At 46.3% G+C, this 21650-nt stretch overlaps 10 non-coding genes across 10 annotated transcripts; all 10 read left to right on the forward strand.

Moving 5' to 3' along the window:
* Positions 1-559: 559 nt before the first annotated feature.
* LOC130347567 (U2 spliceosomal RNA) lies at positions 560-750 on the forward strand. Its single transcript, XR_008885479.1, has one exon. It is a non-coding gene; the product is annotated as a U2 spliceosomal RNA (small nuclear RNA).
* A 2064-nt stretch (positions 751-2814) lies between these two features.
* On the forward strand, positions 2815-3005 carry LOC130347569 (U2 spliceosomal RNA). Its single transcript, XR_008885481.1, has one exon. It is a non-coding gene; the product is annotated as a U2 spliceosomal RNA (small nuclear RNA).
* Positions 3006-5102: 2097 nt separating this feature from the next.
* On the forward strand, positions 5103-5293 carry LOC130347505 (U2 spliceosomal RNA). Its single transcript, XR_008885426.1, has one exon. It is a non-coding gene; the product is annotated as a U2 spliceosomal RNA (small nuclear RNA).
* Positions 5294-7373: 2080 nt separating this feature from the next.
* Positions 7374-7564, forward strand: LOC130347526 (U2 spliceosomal RNA). The gene has a single exon (XR_008885442.1). It is a non-coding gene; the product is annotated as a U2 spliceosomal RNA (small nuclear RNA).
* Positions 7565-9657: 2093 nt separating this feature from the next.
* Positions 9658-9848, forward strand: LOC130347509 (U2 spliceosomal RNA). The gene has a single exon (XR_008885429.1). It is a non-coding gene; the product is annotated as a U2 spliceosomal RNA (small nuclear RNA).
* Positions 9849-11934: 2086 nt separating this feature from the next.
* On the forward strand, positions 11935-12125 carry LOC130347527 (U2 spliceosomal RNA). The gene has a single exon (XR_008885443.1). It is a non-coding gene; the product is annotated as a U2 spliceosomal RNA (small nuclear RNA).
* A 2088-nt stretch (positions 12126-14213) lies between these two features.
* Positions 14214-14404, forward strand: LOC130347528 (U2 spliceosomal RNA). Its single transcript, XR_008885444.1, has one exon. It is a non-coding gene; the product is annotated as a U2 spliceosomal RNA (small nuclear RNA).
* A 2087-nt stretch (positions 14405-16491) lies between these two features.
* On the forward strand, positions 16492-16682 carry LOC130347568 (U2 spliceosomal RNA). The gene has a single exon (XR_008885480.1). It is a non-coding gene; the product is annotated as a U2 spliceosomal RNA (small nuclear RNA).
* A 2087-nt stretch (positions 16683-18769) lies between these two features.
* LOC130347530 (U2 spliceosomal RNA) lies at positions 18770-18960 on the forward strand. Its single transcript, XR_008885445.1, has one exon. It is a non-coding gene; the product is annotated as a U2 spliceosomal RNA (small nuclear RNA).
* Positions 18961-21058: 2098 nt separating this feature from the next.
* On the forward strand, positions 21059-21249 carry LOC130347570 (U2 spliceosomal RNA). The gene has a single exon (XR_008885482.1). It is a non-coding gene; the product is annotated as a U2 spliceosomal RNA (small nuclear RNA).
* Positions 21250-21650: the final 401 nt, after the last annotated feature.

Raw genomic sequence — 21650 nt, forward strand, 5'->3', positions numbered from 1 at the left:
GTAACCCATAGGGATTTGTGATGTCACCTAGAACCTTCACAGCAGCGACAGCTTTATGAGGAGCATCAGCACTGCTCTGCCTGAGCAGAACCATCACCGCCATAGGTTGTCAAATAGACCCGGGTTTAACCCACACAGGTAAGTCCAATGGGGTGCAGGCATGTCCTCTATGCTTACAGCTTCCCGTGGGTGTTGGTTTGATACCGTTTGGGGACAGCCAAGGAGGCATCTGCAGGCAACAAAGGTAGGTGTGTGCTTGTGTGTGTGTTTCCTATGCAGATCCTAAGCCCAGTGTCACATGCAAGTAGGAGGAGTAAGAAGGGTTCCTGGCAAATCCGGGTTATGGATTGCATTTAAAAAGGCCCCGTGGGAGTGCAAATGGGCCCCTGTCTTGCTGCTTAGCAATAATGGTATGGGTTTAGGTTCTGCTGTGTGTACTGGTGGTTGACTGCCCCCCAGCCCAGAGTGTGCATGGAAAATTGTCTGGCAGCCTCCCTGACAGCAAGCAGTGATAGTGCCCATGAAGGGCACCTTGTTGGGCCCGCCCCTTTCCACGGTTATCGCTTCTCGGCCTTTTGGCTAAGATCAAGTGTAGTATCTGTTCTTATCAGTTTAATATCTGATACGTCCCCTATCTGGGGACCATATATTAAATGGATTTTTGAGAACGGGGGCCGATTTCGAAGCTTGCTTCCGTTGCCCTATGCATTGACCCGATATGGCAGTATCTTCGGGTACAGTGCACCACCCCCTTACAGGGTTAAAAAGAAAGATTCCTACTTTCATTGCTACCTGCTTGCTGGCTAGCCAGCTAGCCAGCCCTGTGGGCCTTGCTGCTGCTGCAGCCAAAAAACAAAAGGTGGTGCTGCTGCTGCTTCTGCTGCTTCTGCTTCTGCTTGTGTCTGGCCGCTGTTGGAGCGTCCAGGCACAGGACTTCTGCTGCTGCTGACTAAATGGCCTCCTTAATTGGATCATTTGAGTAGCCAGCACACCTGTGCAGGTAGGGCATGACATGATAGGGCAGCTGCCTTGATAGCGGGTGGGTGCTGAATAGATTAATGCTTATGAAGAAATATAAAATCTCATCCCTTCCCCAATATCGCGCCACACCCCTACCCCTTAATTCCCTGGTTGAACTTGATGGACATATGTCTTTTTTCGACCGTACTAACTATGTAACTATGTAACATAACATGGGGGGGGGGGGGGGTCTCCTGGCTGTTCACACAGGTGTGTCATTGCTGTACATTGACCATGCATTGCTTCTGTGGTATTGCAAAGGCAAAGACAAATGCTTCCAGCCATCCATTGCACTAATGGATTGGTCATCAGCTGGCTGTCTATGTCCCGCATCAATATAGACCAAAGTACAGAGGGTTAGGCTATGCTATTGTGCACCTACCTGATGCATCAGAAGGTGCGAGGCCCTTGCTAAATTCTGTGCACAGACTTTGAGATCTATACTTTAGACTGTATCTAAACCTGCTCCAACATGGACTGACATTCTGGCCTACTTTCAGCCGATGCGACTTGTCTGTCGCTGAACAGTCGCTTTTTATGTATTCAGCACCTATGTATAATGTTGTAAAAATGCTCTAGAAGCTAAAGTCGCAGAAATGTCACACATATTTGGCCTGCAACTTTCTGTGCGACAAATTCAGACAGGAAAAATCAGTATAAATCCTTAGAAAATTATCCCCCAGTGTCTCCATCTGCTGGCGGTATTGAATAAGCATTGCTGCACTGATGGGGTATGCATTAGACGAAAAAAAAGAAGAAAAAGAAGAATAATACGCCCAGAAAAGAGGCGAAAAGGAGAAAAACGTAAAAAAACGTGAAAAAAAAGTAAGAGGAAGAGAAGGGAAAAAAAGGTGGAAATGGGTTTAAAAGTGATTTCGTCGGAGAAATATATATATATATATATATATATATATATATATACGCGCACACACACACATATATATAAACGTATTCTCCGTTGAGATATTGCAGCCGCTGCTGTGTCCAGGCCCAGGAGCCTTAGCACTGTGCTGTGATGTCACTCAATACCACTGACATCACTAGGTGTAAACAACATCTCTCCTTTGCTGTGTATGTGACTATGGAGCTGTTTGGTGATGTCGTCTATTATGGCCTTCATAGAAGCAACAGGAGATTGTTGCATCCATCTAGAACCCTCAGAACTACAGTGCTATGATGTCACTCACTTCCACAGGCCTTGCAGAGTGTAAACAACAACAACCCAGCTTTGTTGTGTATGTAACCATAGGGATTTGTGATGTCACCTAGAACCTTCACAGCAGCGACAGCTTTATGAGGAGCATCAGCACTGCTCTGCCTGAGCAGAACCATCACCGCCATAGGTTGTCAAATAACCCGGGTTTAACCCACACAGGTAAGTCCAATGGGGTGCAGGCATGTCCTCTATGCTTACAGCTTCCCGTGGGTGTTGGTTTGATACCGTTTGGGGACAGCCAAGGAGGCATCTGCAGGCAACAAAGGTAGGTGTGTGCTTGTGTGTGTGTTTCCTATGCAGATCCTAAGCCCAGTGTCACATGCAAGTAGGAGGAGTAAGAAGGGTTCCTGGCAAATCCGGGTTATGGATTGCATTTAAAAAGGCCCCGTGGGAGTGCAATGGGCCCCTGTCTTGCTGCTTAGCAATAATGGTATGGGTTTAGGTTCTGCTGTGTGTACTGGTGGTTGACTGCCCCCCAGCCCAGAGTGTGCATGGAAAATTGTCTGGCAGCCTCCCTGACAGCAAGCAGTGATAGTGCCCATGAAGGGCACCTTGTTGGGCCCGCCCCTTTCACGGTTATCGCTTCTCGGCCTTTTGGCTAAGATCAAGTGTAGTATCTGTTCTTATCAGTTTAATATCTGATACGTCCCCTATCTGGGGACCATATATTAAATGGATTTTTGAGAACGGGGGCCGATTTCGAAGCTTGCTTCCGTCGCCCTATGCATTGACCCGATATGACAGTATCTTCGGGTACAGTGCACCACCCCCTTACAGGGTTAAAAAGAAAGATTCCTACTTTCATTGCTACCTGCTTGCTTGCTGGCTAGCCAGCTAGCCAGCCCTGTGGGCCTTGCTGCTGCTGCAGCCAAAAAACAAAAGGTGGTGCTGCTGCTGCTTCTGCTGCTTCTGCTTCTGCTTGTGTCTGGCCGCTGTTGGAGCGTCCAGGCACAGGACTTCTGCTGCTGCTGACTAAATGGCCTTCTTAATTGGATCATTTGAGTAGCCAGCACACCTGTGCAGGTAGGGCATGACATGATAGGCAGCTGCCTTGATAGCGGGTGGGTGCTGAATGTTCCTAATTGACAAAATAAGATTAATGCTTATGAAGAAATATAAAATCTCATCCCTTCCCCAATATCGCGCCACACCCCTACCCCTTAATTCCCTGGTTGAACTTGATGGACATATGTCTTTTTTCGACCGTACTAACTATGTAACTATGTAACATAACATGGGGGGGGGGGGTCTCCTGGCTGTTCACACAGGTGTGTCATTGCTGTACATTGACCATGCATTGCTTCTGTGGTATTGCAAAGGCAAAGACAAATGCTTCCAGCCATCCATTGCACTAATGGATTGGTCATCAGCTGGCTGTCTATGTCCCGCATCAATATAGACCAAAGTACAGAGGGTTAGGCTATGCTATTGTGCACCTACCTGATGCATCAGAAGGTGCGAGGCCCTTGCTAAATTCTGTGCACAGACTTTGAGATCTATACTTTAGACTGTATCTAAACCTGCTCCAACATGGACTGACATTCTGGCCTACTTTCAGCCGATGCGACTTGTCTGTCGCTGAACAGTCGCTTTTTATGTATTCAGCACCTATGTATAATGTTGTAAAAATGCTCTAGAAGCTAAAGTCGCAGAAATGTCACACATATTTGGCCTGCAACTTTCTGTGCGACAAATTCAGACAGGAAAAATCAGTATAAATCCTTAGAAAATTATCCCCCAGTGTCTCCATCTGCTGGCGGTATTGAATAAGCATTGCTGCACTGATGGGGTATGCATTAGACGAAAAAAAAGAAGAAAAAGAAGAATAATACGCCCAGAAAAGAGGCGAAAAGGAGAAAAACGTAAAAAAACGTGAAAAAAAAGTAAGAGGAAGAGAAGGGAAAAAAAGGTGGAAATGGGTTTAAAAGTGATTTCGGCGGAGAAATATATATATATATATATATATATATATATATATATATATATATATATACGCGCACACACACACATATATATAAACGTATTCTCCGTTGAGATATTGCAGCCGCTGCTGTGTCCAGGCCCAGGAGCCTTAGCACTGTGCTGTGATGTCACTCAATACCACTGACATCACTAGGTGTAAACAACATCTCTCCTTTGCTGTGTATGTGACTATGGAGCTGTTTGGTGATGTCGTCTATTATGGCCTTCATAGAAGCAACAGGAGATTGTTGCATCCATCTAGAACCCTCAGAACTACAGTGCTATGATGTCACTCACTTCCACAGGCCTTGCAGAGTGTAAACAACAACAACCCAGCTTTGTTGTGTATGTAACCATAGGGATTTGTGATGTCACCTAGAACCTTCACAGCAGCGACAGCTTTATGAGGAGCATCAGCACTGCTCTGCCTGAGCAGAACCATCACCGCCATAGGTTGTCAAATAACCCGGGTTTAACCCACACAGGTAAGTCCAATGGGGTGCAGGCATGTCCTCTATGCTTACAGCTTCCCGTGGGTGTTGGTTTGATACCGTTTGGGGACAGCCAAGGAGGCATCTGCAGGCAACAAAGGTAGGTGTGTGCTTGTGTGTGTGTTTCCTATGCAGATCCTAAGCCCAGTGTCACATGCAAGTAGGAGGAGTAAGAAGGGTTCCTGGCAAATCCGGGTTATGGATTGCATTTAAAAAGGCCCCGTGGGAGTGCAATGGGCCCCTGTCTTGCTGCTTAGCAATAATGGTATGGGTTTAGGTTCTGCTGTGTGTACTGGTGGTTGACTGCCCCCCAGCCCAGAGTGTGCATGGAAAATTGTCTGGCAGCCTCCCTGACAGCAAGCAGTGATAGTGCCCATGAAGGGCACCTTGTTGGGCCCGCCCCTTTCACGGTTATCGCTTCTCGGCCTTTTGGCTAAGATCAAGTGTAGTATCTGTTCTTATCAGTTTAATATCTGATACGTCCCCTATCTGGGGACCATATATTAAATGGATTTTTGAGAACGGGGGCCGATTTTGAAGCTTGCTTCCGTCGCCCTATGCATTGACCCGATATGGCAGTATCTTCGGGTACAGTGCACCACCCCCTTACAGGGTTAAAAAGAAAGATTCCTACTTTCATTGCTACCTGCTTGCTGGCTAGCCAGCTAGCCAGCCCTGTGGGCCTTGCTGCTGCTGCAGCCAAAAAACAAAAGGTGGTGCTGCTGCTGCTTCTGCTGCTTCTGCTTCTGCTTGTGTCTGGCCGCTGTTGGAGCGTCCAGGCACAGGACTTCTGCTGCTGCTGACTAAATGGCCTCCTTAATTGGATCATTTGAGTAGCCAGCACACCTGTGCAGGTAGGGCATGACATGATAGGCAGCTGCCTTGATAGCGGGTGGGTGCTGAATGTTCCTAATTGACAAAATAAGATTAATGCTTATGAAGAAATATAAAATCTCATCCCTTCCCCAATATCGCGCCACACCCCTACCCCTTAATTCCCTGGTTGAACTTGATGGACATATGTCTTTTTTCGACCGTACTAACTATGTAACTATGTAACATAACATGGGGGGGGGGGGGGGTCTCCTGGCTGTTCACACAGGTGTGTCATTGCTGTACATTGACCATGCATTGCTTCTGTGGTATTGCAAAGGCAAAGACAAATGCTTCCAGCCATCCATTGCACTAATGGATTGGTCATCAGCTGGCTGTCTATGTCCCGCATCAATATAGACCAAAGTACAGAGGGTTAGGCTATGCTATTGTGCACCTACCTGATGCATCAGAAGGTGCGAGGCCCTTGCTAAATTCTGTGCACAGACTTTGAGATCTATACTTTAGACTGTATCTAAACCTGCTCCAACATGGACTGACATTCTGGCCTACTTTCAGCCGATGCGACTTGTCTGTCGCTGAACAGTCGCTTTTTATGTATTCAGCACCTATGTATAATGTTGTAAAAATGCTCTAGAAGCTAAAGTCGCAGAAATGTCACACATATTTGGCCTGCAACTTTCTGTGCGACAAATTCAGACAGGAAAAATCAGTATAAATCCTTAGAAAATTATCCCCCAGTGTCTCCATCTGCTGGCGGTATTGAATAAGCATTGCTGCACTGATGGGGTATGCATTAGACGAAAAAAAAGAAGAAAAAGAAGAATAATACGCCCAGAAAAGAGGCGAAAAGGAGAAAAACGTAAAAAAACGTGAAAAAAAAGTAAGAGGAAGAGAAGGGAAAAAAAGGTGGAAATGGGTTTAAAAGTGATTTCGGCGGAGAAATATATATATATATATATATATATATATATATACGCGCACACACACACATATATATAAACGTATTCTCCGTTGAGATATTGCAGCCGCTGCTGTGTCCAGGCCCAGGAGCCTTAGCACTGTGCTGTGATGTCACTCAAAACCAGTGACATCACTAGGTGTAAACAACATCTCTCCTTTGCTGTGTATGTGACTATGGAGCTGTTTGGTGATGTCGTCTATTATGGCCTTCATAGAAGCAACAGGAGATTGTTGCATCCATCTAGAACCCTCAGAACTACAGTGCTATGATGTCACTCACTTCCACAGGCCTTGCAGAGTGTAAACAACAACAACCCAGCTTTGTTGTGTATGTAACCATAGGGATTTGTGATGTCACCTAGAACCTTCACAGCAGCGACAGCTTTATGAGGAGCATCAGCACTGCTCTGCCTGAGCAGAACCATCACCGCCATAGGTTGTCAAATAACCCGGGTTTAACCCACACAGGTAAGTCCAATGGGGTGCAGGCATGTCCTCTATGCTTACAGCTTCCCGTGGGTGTTGGTTTGATACCGTTTGGGGACAGCCAAGGAGGCATCTGCAGGCAACAAAGGTAGGTGTGTGCTTGTGTGTGTGTTTCCTATGCAGATCCTAAGCCCAGTGTCACATGCAAGTAGGAGGAGTAAGAAGGGTTCCTGGCAAATCCGGGTTATGGATTGCATTTAAAAAGGCCCCGTGGGAGTGCAATGGGCCCCTGTCTTGCTGCTTAGCAATAATGGTATGGGTTTAGGTTCTGCTGTGTGTACTGGTGGTTGACTGCCCCCCAGCCCAGAGTGTGCATGGAAAATTGTCTGGCAGCCTCCCTGACAGCAAGCAGTGATAGTGCCCATGAAGGGCACCTTGTTGGGCCCGCCCCTTTCACGGTTATCGCTTCTCGGCCTTTTGGCTAAGATCAAGTGTAGTATCTGTTCTTATCAGTTTAATATCTGATACGTCCCCTATCTGGGGACCATATATTAAATGGATTTTTGAGAACGGGGGCCGATTTCGAAGCTTGCTTCCGTCGCCCTATGCATTGACCCGATATGGCAGTATCTTCGGGTACAGTGCACCACCCCCTTACAGGGTTAAAAAGAAAGATTCCTACTTTCATTGCTACCTGCTTGCTGGCTAGCCAGCTAGCCAGCCCTGTGGGCCTTGCTGCTGCTGCAGCCAAAAAACAAAAGGTGGTGCTGCTGCTGCTTCTGCTGCTTCTGCTTCTGCTTGTGTCTGGCCGCTGTTGGAGCGTCCAGGCACAGGACTTCTGCTGCTGCTGACTAAACGGCCTCCTTAATTGGATCATTTGAGTAGCCAGCACACCTGTGCAGGTAGGGCATGACATGATAGGCAGCTGCCTTGATAGCGGGTGGGTGCTGAATGTTCCTAATTGACAAAATAAGATTAATGCTTATGAAGAAATATAAAATCTCATCCCTTCCCCAATATCGCGCCACACCCCTACCCCTTAATTCCCTGGTTGAACTTGATGGACATATGTCTTTTTTCGACCGTACTAACTATGTAACTATGTAACATAACATGGGGGGGGGGGGGGGGGGGGTCTCCTGGCTGTTCACACAGGTGTGTCATTGCTGTACATTGACCATGCATTGCTTCTGTGGTATTGCAAAGGCAAAGACAAATGCTTCCAGCCATCCATTGCACTAATGGATTGGTCATCAGCTGGCTGTCTATGTCCCGCATCAATATAGACCAAAGTACAGAGGGTTAGGCTATGCTATTGTGCACCTACCTGATGCATCAGAAGGTGCGAGGCCCTTGCTAAATTCTGTGCACAGACTTTGAGATCTATACTTTAGACTGTATCTAAACCTGCTCCAACATGGACTGACATTCTGGCCTACTTTCAGCCGATGCGACTTGTCTGTCGCTGAACAGTCGCTTTTTATGTATTCAGCACCTATGTATAATGTTGTAAAAATGCTCTAGAAGCTAAAGTCGCAGAAATGTCACACATATTTGGCCTGCAACTTTCTGTGCGACAAATTCAGACAGGAAAAATCAGTATAAATCCTTAGAAAATTATCCCCCAGTGTCTCCATCTGCTGGCGGTATTGAATAAGCATTGCTGCACTGATGGGGTATGCATTAGACGAAAAAAAAGAAGAAAAAGAAGAATAATACGCCCAGAAAAGAGGCGAAAAGGAGAAAAACGTAAAAAAACGTGAAAAAAAAGTAAGAGGAAGAGAAGGGAAAAAAAGGTGGAAATGGGTTTAAAAGTGATTTCGGCGGAGAAATATATATATATATATATATATATATATATATATATATATACGCGCACACACACACATATATATAAACGTATTCTCCGTTGAGATATTGCAGCCGCTGCTGTGTCCAGGCCCAGGAGCCTTAGCACTGTGCTGTGATGTCACTCAATACCACTGACATCACTAAGTGTAAACAACATCTCTCCTTTGCTGTGTATGTGACTATGGAGCTGTTTGGTGATGTCGTCTATTATGGCCTTCATAGAAGCAACAGGAGATTGTTGCATCCATCTAGAACCCTCAGAACTACAGTGCTATGATGTCACTCACTTCCACAGGCCTTGCAGAGTGTAAACAACAACAACCCAGCTTTGTTGTGTATGTAACCATAGGGATTTGTGATGTCACCTAGAACCTTCACAGCAGCGACAGCTTTATGAGGAGCATCAGCACTGCTCTGCCTGAGCAGAACCATCACCGCCATAGGTTGTCAAATAACCCGGGTTTAACCCACACAGGTAAGTCCAATGGGGTGCAGGCATGTCCTCTATGCTTACAGCTTCCCGTGGGTGTTGGTTTGATACCGTTTGGGGACAGCCAAGGAGGCATCTGCAGGCAACAAAGGTAGGTGTGTGCTTGTGTGTGTGTTTCCTATGCAGATCCTAAGCCCAGTGTCACATGCAAGTAGGAGGAGTAAGAAGGGTTCCTGGCAAATCCGGGTTATGGATTGCATTTAAAAAGGCCCCGTGGGAGTGCAATGGGCCCCTGTCTTGCTGCTTAGCAATAATGGTATGGGTTTAGGTTCTGCTGTGTGTACTGGTGGTTGACTGCCCCCCAGCCCAGAGTGTGCATGGAAAATTGTCTGGCAGCCTCCCTGACAGCAAGCAGTGATAGTGCCCATGAAGGGCACCTTGTTGGGCCCGCCCCTTTCACGGTTATCGCTTCTCGGCCTTTTGGCTAAGATCAAGTGTAGTATCTGTTCTTATCAGTTTAATATCTGATACGTCCCCTATCTGGGGACCATATATTAAATGGATTTTTGAGAACGGGGGCCGATTTCGAAGCTTGCTTCCGTCGCCCTATGCATTGACCCGATATGGCAGTATCTTCAGGTACAGTGCACCACCCCCTTACAGGGTTAAAAAGAAAGATTCCTACTTTCATTGCTACCTGCTTGCTGGCTAGCCAGCTAGCCAGCCCTGTGGGCCTTGCTGCTGCTGCAGCCAAAAAACAAAAGGTGGTGCTGCTGCTGCTTCTGCTGCTTCTGCTTCTGCTTGTGTCTGGCCGCTGTTGGAGCGTCCAGGCACAGGACTTCTGCTGCTGCTGACTAAATGGCCTCCTTAATTGGATCATTTGAGTAGCCAGCACACCTGTGCAGGTAGGGCATGACATGATAGGCAGCTGCCTTGATAGCGGGTGGGTGCTGAATGTTCCTAATTGACAAAATAAGATTAATGCTTATGAAGAAATATAAAATCTCATCCCTTCCCCAATATCGCGCCACACCCCTACCCCTTAATTCCCTGGTTGAACTTGATGGACATATGTCTTTTTTCGACCGTACTAACTATGTAACTATGTAACATAACATGGGGGGGGGGTCTCCTGGCTGTTCACACAGGTGTGTCATTGCTGTACATTGACCATGCATTGCTTCTGTGGTATTGCAAAGGCAAAGACAAATGCTTCCAGCCATCCATTGCACTAATGGATTGGTCATCAGCTGGCTATCTATGTCCCGCATCAATATAGACCAAAGTACAGAGGGTTAGGCTATGCTATTGTGCACCTACCTGATGCATCAGAAGGTGCGAGGCCCTTGCTAAATTCTGTGCACAGATTTTGAGATCTATACTTTAGACTGTATCTAAACCTGCTCCAACATGGACTGACATTCTGGCCTACTTTCAGCCGATGCGACTTGTCTGTCGCTGAACAGTCGCTTTTTATGTATTCAGCACCTATGTATAATGTTGTAAAAATGCTCTAGAAGCTAAAGTCGCAGAAATGTCACACATATTTGGCCTGCAACTTTCTGTGCGACAAATTCAGACAGGAAAAATCAGTATAAATCCTTAGAAAATTATCCCCCAGTGTCTCCATCTGCTGGCGGTATTGAATAAGCATTGCTGCACTGATGGGGTATGCATTAGACGAAAAAAAAGAAGAAAAAGAAGAATAATACGCCCAGAAAAGAGGCGAAAAGGAGAAAAACGTAAAAAAAACGTGAAAAAAAAGTAAGAGGAAGAGAAGGGAAAAAAAGGTGGAAATGGGTTTAAAAGTGATTTCGGCGGAGAAATATATATATATATATATATATATATATATATATATATATATACGCGCACACACACACATATATATAAACGTATTCTCCGTTGAGATATTGCAGCCGCTGCTGTGTCCAGGCCCAGGAGCCTTAGCACTGTGCTGTGATGTCACTCAATACCACTGACATCACTAGGTGTAAACAACATCTCTCCTTTGCTGTGTATGTGACTATGGAGCTGTTTGGTGATGTCGTCTATTATGGCCTTCATAGAAGCAACAGGAGATTGTTGCATCCATCTAGAACCCTCAGAACTACAGTGCTATGATGTCACTCACTTCCACAGGCCTTGCAGAGTGTAAACAACAACAACCCAGCTTTGTTGTGTATGTAACCATAGGGATTTGTGATGTCACCTAGAACCTTCACAGCAGCGACAGCTTTATGAGGAGCATCAGCACTGCTCTGCCTGAGCAGAACCATCACCGCCATAGGTTGTCAAATAACCCGGGTTTAACCCACACAGGTAAGTCCAATGGGGTGCAGGCATGTCCTCTATGCTTACAGCTTCCCGTGGGTGTTGGTTTGATACCGTTTGGGGACAGCCAAGGAGGCATCTGCAGGCAACAAAGGTAGGTGTGTGCTTGTGTGTGTGTTTCCTATGCAGATCCTAAGCCCAGTGTCACATGCAAGTAGGAGGAGTAAGAAGGGTTCCTGGCAAATCCGGGTTATGGATTGCATTTAAAAAGGCCCCGTGGGAGTGCAATGGGCCCCTGTCTTGCTGCTTAGCAATAATGGTATGGGTTTAGGTTCTGCTGTGTGTACTGGTGGTTGACTGCCCCCCAGCCCAGAGTGTGCATGGAAAATTGTCTGGCAGCCTCCCTGACAGCAAGCAGTGATAGTGCCCATGAAGGGCACCTTGTTGGGCCCGCCCCTTTCACGGTTATCGCTTCTCGGCCTTTTGGCTAAGATCAAGTGTAGTATCTGTTCTTATCAGTTTAATATCTGATACGTCCCCTATCTGGGGACCATATATTAAATGGATTTTTGAGAACGGGGGCCGATTTCGAAGCTTGCTTCCGTCGCCCTATGCATTGACCCGATATGGCAGTATCTTCGGGTACAGTGCACCACCCCCTTACAGGGTTAAAAAGAAAGATTCCTACTTTCATTGCTACCTGCTTGCTGGCTAGCCAGCTAGCCAGCCCTGTGGGCCTTGCTGCTGCTGCAGCCAAAAAACAAAAGGTGGTGCTGCTGCTGCTTCTGCTGCTTCTGCTTCTGCTTGTGTCTGGCCGCTGTTGGAGCGTCCAGGCACAGGACTTCTGCTGCTGCTGACTAAATGGCCTCCTTAATTGGATCATTTGAGTAGCCAGCACACCTGTGCAGGTAGGGCATGACATGATAGGCAGCTGCCTTGATAGCGGGTGGGTGCTGAATGTTCCTAATTGACAAAATAAGATTAATGCTTATGAAGAAATATAAAATCTCATCCCTTCCCCAATATCGCGCCACACCCCTACCCCTTAATTCCCTGGTTGAACTTGATGGACATATGTCTTTTTTCGACCGTACTAACTATGTAACTATGTAACATAACATGGGGGGGGGGGTCTCCTGGCTGTTCACACAGGTGTGTCATTGCTGTACATTGACCATGCATTGCTTCTGTGGTATTGCAAAGGCAAAGACAAATGCTTCCAGCCATCCATTGCACTAATGGATTGGTCATCAGCTGGCTGTCTATGTCCCGCATCAATATAGACCAAAGTACAGAGGGTTAGGCTATGCTATTGTGCACCTACCTGATGCATCAGAAGGTGCGAGGCCCTTGCTAAATTCTGTGCACAGACTTTGAGATCTATACTTTAGACTGTATCTAAACCTGCTCCAACATGGACTGACATTCTGGCCTACTTTCAGCCGATGCGACTTGTCTGTCGCTGAACAGTCGCTTTTTATGTATTCAGCACCTATGTATAATGTTGTAAAAATGCTCTAGAAGCTAAAGTCGCAGAAATGTCACACATATTTGGCCTGCAACTTTCTGTGCGACAAATTCAGACAGGAAAAATCAGTATAAATCCTTAGAAAATTATCCCCCAGTGTCTCCATCTGCTGGCGGTATTGAATAAGCATTGCTGCACTGATGGGGTATGCATTAGACGAAAAAAAAGAAGAAAAAGAAGAATAATACGCCCAGAAAAGAGGCGAAAAGGAGAAAAATGTAAAAAAACGTGAAAAAAAAGTAAGAGGAAGAGAAGGGAAAAAAAGGTGGAAATGGGTTTAAAAGTGATTTCGGCGGAGAAATATATATATATATATATATATATATATATATATATATATATATACGCGCACACACACACATATATATAAACGTATTCTCCGTTGAGATATTGCAGCCGCTGCTGTGTCCAGGCCCAGGAGCCTTAGCACTGTGCTGTGATGTCACTCAAAACCAGTGACATCACTAGGTGTAAACAACATCTCTCCTTTGCTGTGTATGTGACTATGGAGCTGTTTGGTGATGTCGTCTATTATGGCCTTCATAGAAGCAACAGGAGATTGTTGCATCCATCTAGAACCCTCAGAACTACAGTGCTATGATGTCACTCACTTCCACAGGCCTTGCAGAGTGTAAACAACAACAACCCAGCTTTGTTGTGTATGTAACCATAGGGATTTGTGATGTCACCTAGAACCTTCACAGCAGCGACAGCTTTATGAGGAGCATCAGCACTGCTCTGCCTGAGCAGAACCATCACCGCCATAGGTTGTCAAATAACCCGGGTTTAACCCACACAGGTAAGTCCAATGGGGTGCAGGCATGTCCTCTATGCTTACAGCTTCCCGTGGGTGTTGGTTTGATACCGTTTGGGGACAGCCAAGGAGGCATCTGCAGGCAACAAAGGTAGGTGTGTGCTTGTGTGTGTGTTTCCTATGCAGATCCTAAGCCCAGTGTCACATGCAAGTAGGAGGAGTAAGAAGGGTTCCTGGCAAATCCGGGTTATGGATTGCATTTAAAAAGGCCCCGTGGGAGTGCAATGGGCCCCTGTCTTGCTGCTTAGCAATAATGGTATGGGTTTAGGTTCTGCTGTGTGTACTGGTGGTTGACTGCCCCCCAGCCCAGAGTGTGCATGGAAAATTGTCTGGCAGCCTCCCTGACAGCAAGCAGTGATAGTGCCCATGAAGGGCACCTTGTTGGGCCCGCCCCTTTCACGGTTATCGCTTCTCGGCCTTTTGGCTAAGATCAAGTGTAGTATCTGTTCTTATCAGTTTAATATCTGATACGTCCCCTATCTGGGGACCATATATTAAATGGATTTTTGAGAACGGGGGCCGATTTCGAAGCTTGCTTCCGTCGCCCTATGCATTGACCCGATATGGCAGTATCTTCGGGTACAGTGCACCACCCCCTTACAGGGTTAAAAAGAAAGATTCCTACTTTCATTGCTACCTGCTTGCTGGCTAGCCAGCTAGCCAGCCCTGTGGGCCTTGCTGCTGCTGCAGCCAAAAAACAAAAGGTGGTGCTGCTGCTGCTTCTGCTTCTGCTTCTGCTTGTGTCTGGCCGCTGTTGGAGCGTCCAGGCACAGGACTTCTGCTGCTGCTGACTAAATGGCCTCCTTAATTGGATCATTTGAGTAGCCAGCACACCTGTGCAGGTAGGGCATGACATGATAGGCAGCTGCCTTGATAGCGGGTGGGTGCTGAATGTTCCTAATTGACAAAATAAGATTAATGCTTATGAAGAAATATAAAATCTCATCCCCTCCCCAATATCGCGCCACACCCCTACCCCTTAATTCCCTGGTTGAACTTGATGGACATATGTCTTTTTTCAACCGTACTAACTATGTAACTATGTAACATAACATGGGGGGGGGGGGGGTCTCCTGGCTGTTCACACAGGTGTGTCATTGCTGTACATTGACCATGCATTGCTTCTGTGGTATTGCAAAGGCAAAGACAAATGCTTCCAGCCATCCATTGCACTAATGGATTGGTCATCAGCTGGCTGTCTATGTCCCGCATCAATATAGACCAAAGTACAGAGGGTTAGGCTATGCTATTGTGCACCTACCTGATGCATCAGAAGGTGCGAGGCCCTTGCTAAATTCTGTGCACAGACTTTGAGATCTATACTTTAGACTGTATCTAAACCTGCTCCAACATGGACTGACATTCTGGCCTACTTTCAGCCGATGCGACTTGTCTGTCGCTGAACAGTCGCTTTTTATGTATTCAGCACCTATGTATAATGTTGTAAAAATGCTCTAGAAGCTAAAGTCGCAGAAATGTCACACATATTTGGCCTGCAACTTTCTGTGCGACAAATTCAGACAGGAAAAATCAGTATAAATCCTTAGAAAATTATCCCCTAGTGTCTCCATCTGCTGGCGGTATTGAATAAGCATTGCTGCACTGATGGGGTATGCATTAGACGAAAAAAAGAAGAAAAAGAAGAATAATACGCCCAGAAAAGAGGCGAAAAGGAGAAAAACGTAAAAAAACGTGAAAAAAAAGTAAGAGGAAGAGAAGGGAAAAAAAGGTGGAAATGGGTTTAAAAGTGATTTCGGCGGAGAAATATATATATATATATATATATATATATATATATATATATATACGCGCACACACACACATATATATATAAACGTATTCTCCGTTGAGATATTGCAGCCGCTGCTGTGTCCAGGCCCAGGAGCCTTAGCACTGTGCTGTGATGTCACTCAATACCACTGACATCACTAGGTGTAAACAACATCTCTCCTTTGCTGTGTATGTGACTATGGAGCTGTTTGGTGATGTCGTCTATTATGGCCTTCATAGAAGCAACAGGAGATTGTTGCATCCATCTAGAACCCTCAGAACTACAGTGCTATGATGTCACTCACTTCCACAGGCCTTGCAGAGTGTAAACAACAACAACCCAGCTTTGTTGTGTATGTAACCATAGGGATTTGTGATGTCACCTAGAACCTTCACAGCAGCGACAGCTTTATGAGGAGCATCAGCACTGCTCTGCCTGAGCAGAACCATCACCGCCATAGGTTGTCAAATAACCCGGGTTTAACCCACACAGGTAAGTCCAATGGGGTGCAGGCATGTCCTCTATGCTTACAGCTTCCCGTGGGTGTTGGTTTGATACCGTTTGGGGACAGCCAAGGAGGCATCTGCAGGCAACAAAGGTAGGTGTGTGCTTGTGTGTGTGTTTCCTATGCAGATCCTAAGCCCAGTGTCACATGCAAGTAGGAGGAGTAAGAAGGGTTCCTGGCAAATCCGGGTTATGGATTGCATTTAAAAAGGCCCCGTGGGAGTGCAATGGGCCCCTGTCTTGCTGCTTAGCAATAATGGTATGGGTTTAGGTTCTGCTGTGTGTACTGGTGGTTGACTGCCCCCCAGCCCAGAGTGTGCATGGAAAATTGTCTGGCAGCCTCCCTGACAGCAAGCAGTGATAGTGCCCATGAAGGGCACCTTGTTGGGCCCGCCCCTTTCACGGTTATCGCTTCTCGGCCTTTTGGCTAAGATCAAGTGTAGTATCTGTTCTTATCAGTTTAATATCTGATACGTCCCCTATCTGGGGACCATATATTAAATGGATTTTTGAGAACGGGGGCCGATTTCGAAGCTTGCTTCCGTCGCCCTATGCATTGACCCGATATGGCAGTATCTTCGGGTACAGTGCACTACCCCCTTACAGGGTTAAAAAGAAAGATTCCTACTTTCATTGCTACCTGCTTGCTGGCTAGCCAGCTAGCCAGCCCTGTGGGCCTTGCTGCTGCTGCAGCCAAAAAACAAAAGGTGGTGCTGCTGCTGCTTCTGCTGCTTCTGCTTCTGCTTGTGTCTGGCCGCTGTTGGAGCGTCCAGGCACAGGACTTCTGCTGCTGCTGACTAAATGGCCTCCTTAATTGGATCATTTGAGTAGCCAGCACACCTGTGCAGGTAGGGCATGACATGATAGGCAGCTGCCTTGATAGCGGGTGGGTGCTGAATGTTCCTAATTGACAAAATAAGATTAATGCTTATGAAGAAATATAAAATCTCATCCCTTCCCCAATATCGCGCCACACCCCTACCCCTTAATTCCCTGGTTGAACTTGATGGACATATGTCTTTTTTCGACCGTACTAACTATGTAACTATGTAACATAACATGGGGGGGGGGGGGGGGTCTCCTGGCTGTTCACACAGGTGTGTCATTGCTGTACATTGACCATGCATTGCTTCTGTGGTATTGCAAAGGCAAAGACAAATGCTTCCAGCCATCCATTGCACTAATGGATTGGTCATCAGCTGGCTGTCTATGTCCCGCATCAATATAGACCAAAGTACAGAGGGTTAGGCTATGCTATTGTGCACCTACCTGATGCATCAGAAGGTGCGAGGCCCTTGCTAAATTCTGTGCACAGACTTTGAGATCTATACTTTAGACTGTATCTAAACCTGCTCCAACATGGACTGACATTCTGGCCTACTTTCAGCCGATGCGACTTGTCTGTCGCTGAACAGTCGCTTTTTATGTATTCAGCACCTATGTATAATGTTGTAAAAATGCTCTAGAAGCTAAAGTCGCAGAAATGTCACACATATTTGGCCTGCAACTTTCTGTGCGACAAATTCAGACAGGAAAAATCAGTATAAATCCTTAGAAAATTATCCCCCAGTGTCTCCATCTGCTGGCGGTATTGAATAAGCATTGCTGCACTGATGGGGTATGCATTAGACGAAAAAAAAGAAGAAAAAGAAGAATAATACGCCCAGAAAAGAGGCGAAAAGGAGAAAAACGTAAAAAAACGTGAAAAAAAAGTAAGAGGAAGAGAAGGGAAAAAAAGGTGGAAATGGGTTTAAAAGTGATTTCGGCGGAGAAATATATATATATATATATATATATATATATATATATATACGCGCACACACACACATATATATAAACGTATTCTCCGTTGAGATATTGCAGCCGCTGCTGTGTCCAGGCCCAGGAGCCTTAGCACTGTGCTGTGATGTCACTCAATACCACTGACATCACTAGGTGTAAACAACATCTCTCCTTTGCTGTGTATGTGACTATGGAGCTGTTTGGTGATGTCGTCTATTATGGCCTTCATAGAAGCAACAGGAGATTGTTGCATCCATCTAGAACCCTCAGAACTACAGTGCTATGATGTCACTCACTTCCACAGGCCTTGCAGAGTGTAAACAACAACAACCCAGCTTTGTTGTGTATGTAACCATAGGGATTTGTGATGTCACCTAGAACCTTCACAGCAGCGACAGCTTTATGAGGAGCATCAGCACTGCTCTGCCTGAGCAGAACCATCACCGCCATAGGTTGTCAAATAACCCGGGTTTAACCCACACAGGTAAGTCCAATGGGGTGCAGGCATGTCCTCTATGCTTACAGCTTCCCGTGGGTGTTGGTTTGATACCGTTTGGGGACAGCCAAGGAGGCATCTGCAGGCAACAAAGGTAGGTGTGTGCTTGTGTGTGTGTTTCCTATGCAGATCCTAAGCCCAGTGTCACATGCAAGTAGGAGGAGTAAGAAGGGTTCCTGGCAAATCCGGGTTATGGATTGCATTTAAAAAGGCCCCGTGGGAGTGCAATGGGCCCCTGTCTTGCTGCTTAGCAATAATGGTATGGGTTTAGGTTCTGCTGTGTGTACTGGTGGTTGACTGCCCCCCAGCCCAGAGTGTGCATGGAAAATTGTCTGGCAGCCTCCCTGACAGCAAGCAGTGATAGTGCCCATGAAGGGCACCTTGTTGGGCCCGCCCCTTTCACGGTTATCGCTTCTCGGCCTTTTGGCTAAGATCAAGTGTAGTATCTGTTCTTATCAGTTTAATATCTGATACGTCCCCTATCTGGGGACCATATATTAAATGGATTTTTGAGAACGGGGGCCGATTTCGAAGCTTGCTTCCGTCGCCCTATGCATTGACCCGATATGGCAGTATCTTCGGGTACAGTGCACCACCCCCTTACAGGGTTAAAAAGAAAGATTCCTACTTTCATTGCTACCTGCTTGCTGGCTAGCCAGCTAGCCAGCCCTGTGGGCCTTGCTGCTGCTGCAGCCAAAAAACAAAAGGTGGTGCTGCTGCTGCTTCTGCTGCTTCTGCTTCTGCTTGTGTCTGGCCGCTGTTTGAGCGTCCAGGCACAGGACTTCTGCTGCTGCTGACTAAATGGCCTCCTTAATTGGATCATTTGAGTAGCCAGCACACCTGTGCAGGTAGGGCATGACATGATAGGCAGCTGCCTTGATAGCGGGTGGGTGCTGAATGTTCCTAATTGACAAAATAAGATTAATGCTTATGAAGAAATATAAAATCTCATCCCTTCCCCAATATCGCGCCACACCCCTACCCCTTAATTCCCTGGTTGAACTTGATGGACATATGTCTTTTTTCGACCGTACTAACTATGTAACTATGTAACATAACATGGGGGGGGGGGGGTCTCCTGGCTGTTCACACAGGTGTGTCATTGCTGTACATTGACCATGCATTGCTTCTGTGGTATTGCAAAGGCAAAGACAAATGCTTCCAGCCATCCATTGCACTAATGGATTGGTCATCAGCTGGCTGTCTATGTCCTGCATCAATATAGACCAAAGTACAGAGGGTTAGGCTATGCTATTGTGCACCTACCTGATGCATCAGAAGGTGCGAGGCCCTTGCTAAATTCTGTGCACAGACTTTGAGATCTATACTTTAGACTGTATCTAAACCTGCTCCAACATGGACTGACATTCTGGCCTACTTTCAGCCGATGCGACTTGTCTGTCGCTGAACAGTCGCTTTTTATGTATTCAGCACCTATGTATAATGTTGTAAAAATGCTCTAGAAGCTAAAGTCGCAGAAATGTCACACATATTTGGCCTGCAACTTTCTGTGCGACAAATTCAGACAGGAAAAATCAGTATAAATCCTTAGAAAATTATCCCCCAGTGTCTCCATCTGCTGGCGGTATTGAATAAGCATTGCTGCACTGATGGGGTATGCATTAGACGAAAAAAAAGAAGAAAAAGAAGAATAATACGCCCAGAAAAGAGGCGAAAAGGAGAAAAACGTAAAAAAACGTGAAAAAAAAGTAAGAGGAAGAGAAGGGAAAAAAAGGTGGAAATGGGTTTAAAAGTGATTTCGGCGGAGAAATATATATATATATATATATATATATATATATATATATATATATATATATATACGCGCACACACACACATATATATAAACGTATTCTCCGTTGAGATATTGCAGCCGCTGCTGTGTCCAGGCCCAGGAGCCTTAGCACTGTGCTGTGATGTCACTCAATACCACTGACATCACTAGGTGTAAACAACATCTCTCCTTTGCTGTGTATGTGACTATGGAGCTGTTTGGTGATGTCGTCTATTATGGCCTTCATAGAAGCAACAGGAGATTGTTGCATCCATCTAGAACCCTCAGAACTACAGTGCTATGATGTCACTCACTTCCACAGGCCTTGCAGAGTGTAAACAACAACAACCCAGCTTTGTTGTGTATGTAACCATAGGGATTTGTGATGTCACCTAGAACCTTCACAGCAGCGACAGCTTTATGAGGAGCATCAGCACTGCTCTGCCTGAGCAGAACCATCACCGCCATAGGTTGTCAAATAACCCGGGTTTAACCCACACAGGTAAGTCCAATGGGGTGCAGGCATGTCCTCTATGCTTACAGCTTCCCGTGGGTGTTGGTTTGATACCGTTTGGGGACAGCCAAGGAGGCATCTGCAGGCAACAAAGGTAGGTGTGTGCTTGTGTGTGTGTTTCCTATGCAGATCCTAAGCCCAGTGTCACATGCAAGTAGGAGGAGTAAGAAGGGTTCCTGGCAAATCCGGGTTATGGATTGCATTTAAAAAGGCCCCGTGGGAGTGCAATGGGCCCCTGTCTTGCTGCTTAGCAATAATGGTATGGGTTTAGGTTCTGCTGTGTGTACTGGTGGTTGACTGCCCCCCAGCCCAGAGTGTGCATGGAAAATTGTCTGGCAGCCTCCCTGACAGCAAGCAGTGATAGTGCCCATGAAGGGCACCTTGTTGGGCCCGCCCCTTTCACGGTTATCGCTTCTCGGCCTTTTGGCTAAGATCAAGTGTAGTATCTGTTCTTATCAGTTTAATATCTGATACGTCCCCTATCTGGGGACCATATATTAAATGGATTTTTGAGAACGGGGGCCGATTTCGAAGCTTGCTTCCGTCGCCCTATGCATTGACCCGATATGACAGTATCTTCGGGTACAGTGCACCACCCCCTTACAGGGTTAAAAAGAAAGATTCCTACTTTCATTGCTACCTGCTTGCTTGCTGGCTAGCCAGCTAGCCAGCCCTGTGGGCCTTGCTGCTGCTGCAGCCAAAAAACAAAAGGTGGTGCTGCTGCTGCTTCTGCTGCTTCTGCTTCTGCTTGTGTCTGGCCGCTGTTGGAGCGTCCAGGCACAGGACTTCTGCTGCTGCTGACTAAATGGCCTCCTTAATTGGATCATTTGAGTAGCCAGCACACCTGTGCAGGTAGGGCATGACATGATAGGCAGCTGCCTTGATAGCGGGTGGGTGCTGAATGTTCCTAATTGACAAAATAAGATTAATGCTTATGAAGAAATATAAAATCTCATCGCTTCCCCAATATCGCGCCACACCCCTACCCCTTAATTCCCT

This window comes from Hyla sarda, unplaced genomic scaffold (assembly GCF_029499605.1).
Source record: "Hyla sarda isolate aHylSar1 unplaced genomic scaffold, aHylSar1.hap1 scaffold_841, whole genome shotgun sequence".
In the NCBI taxonomy this organism is placed as follows: domain Eukaryota; kingdom Metazoa; phylum Chordata; class Amphibia; order Anura; family Hylidae; genus Hyla; species Hyla sarda.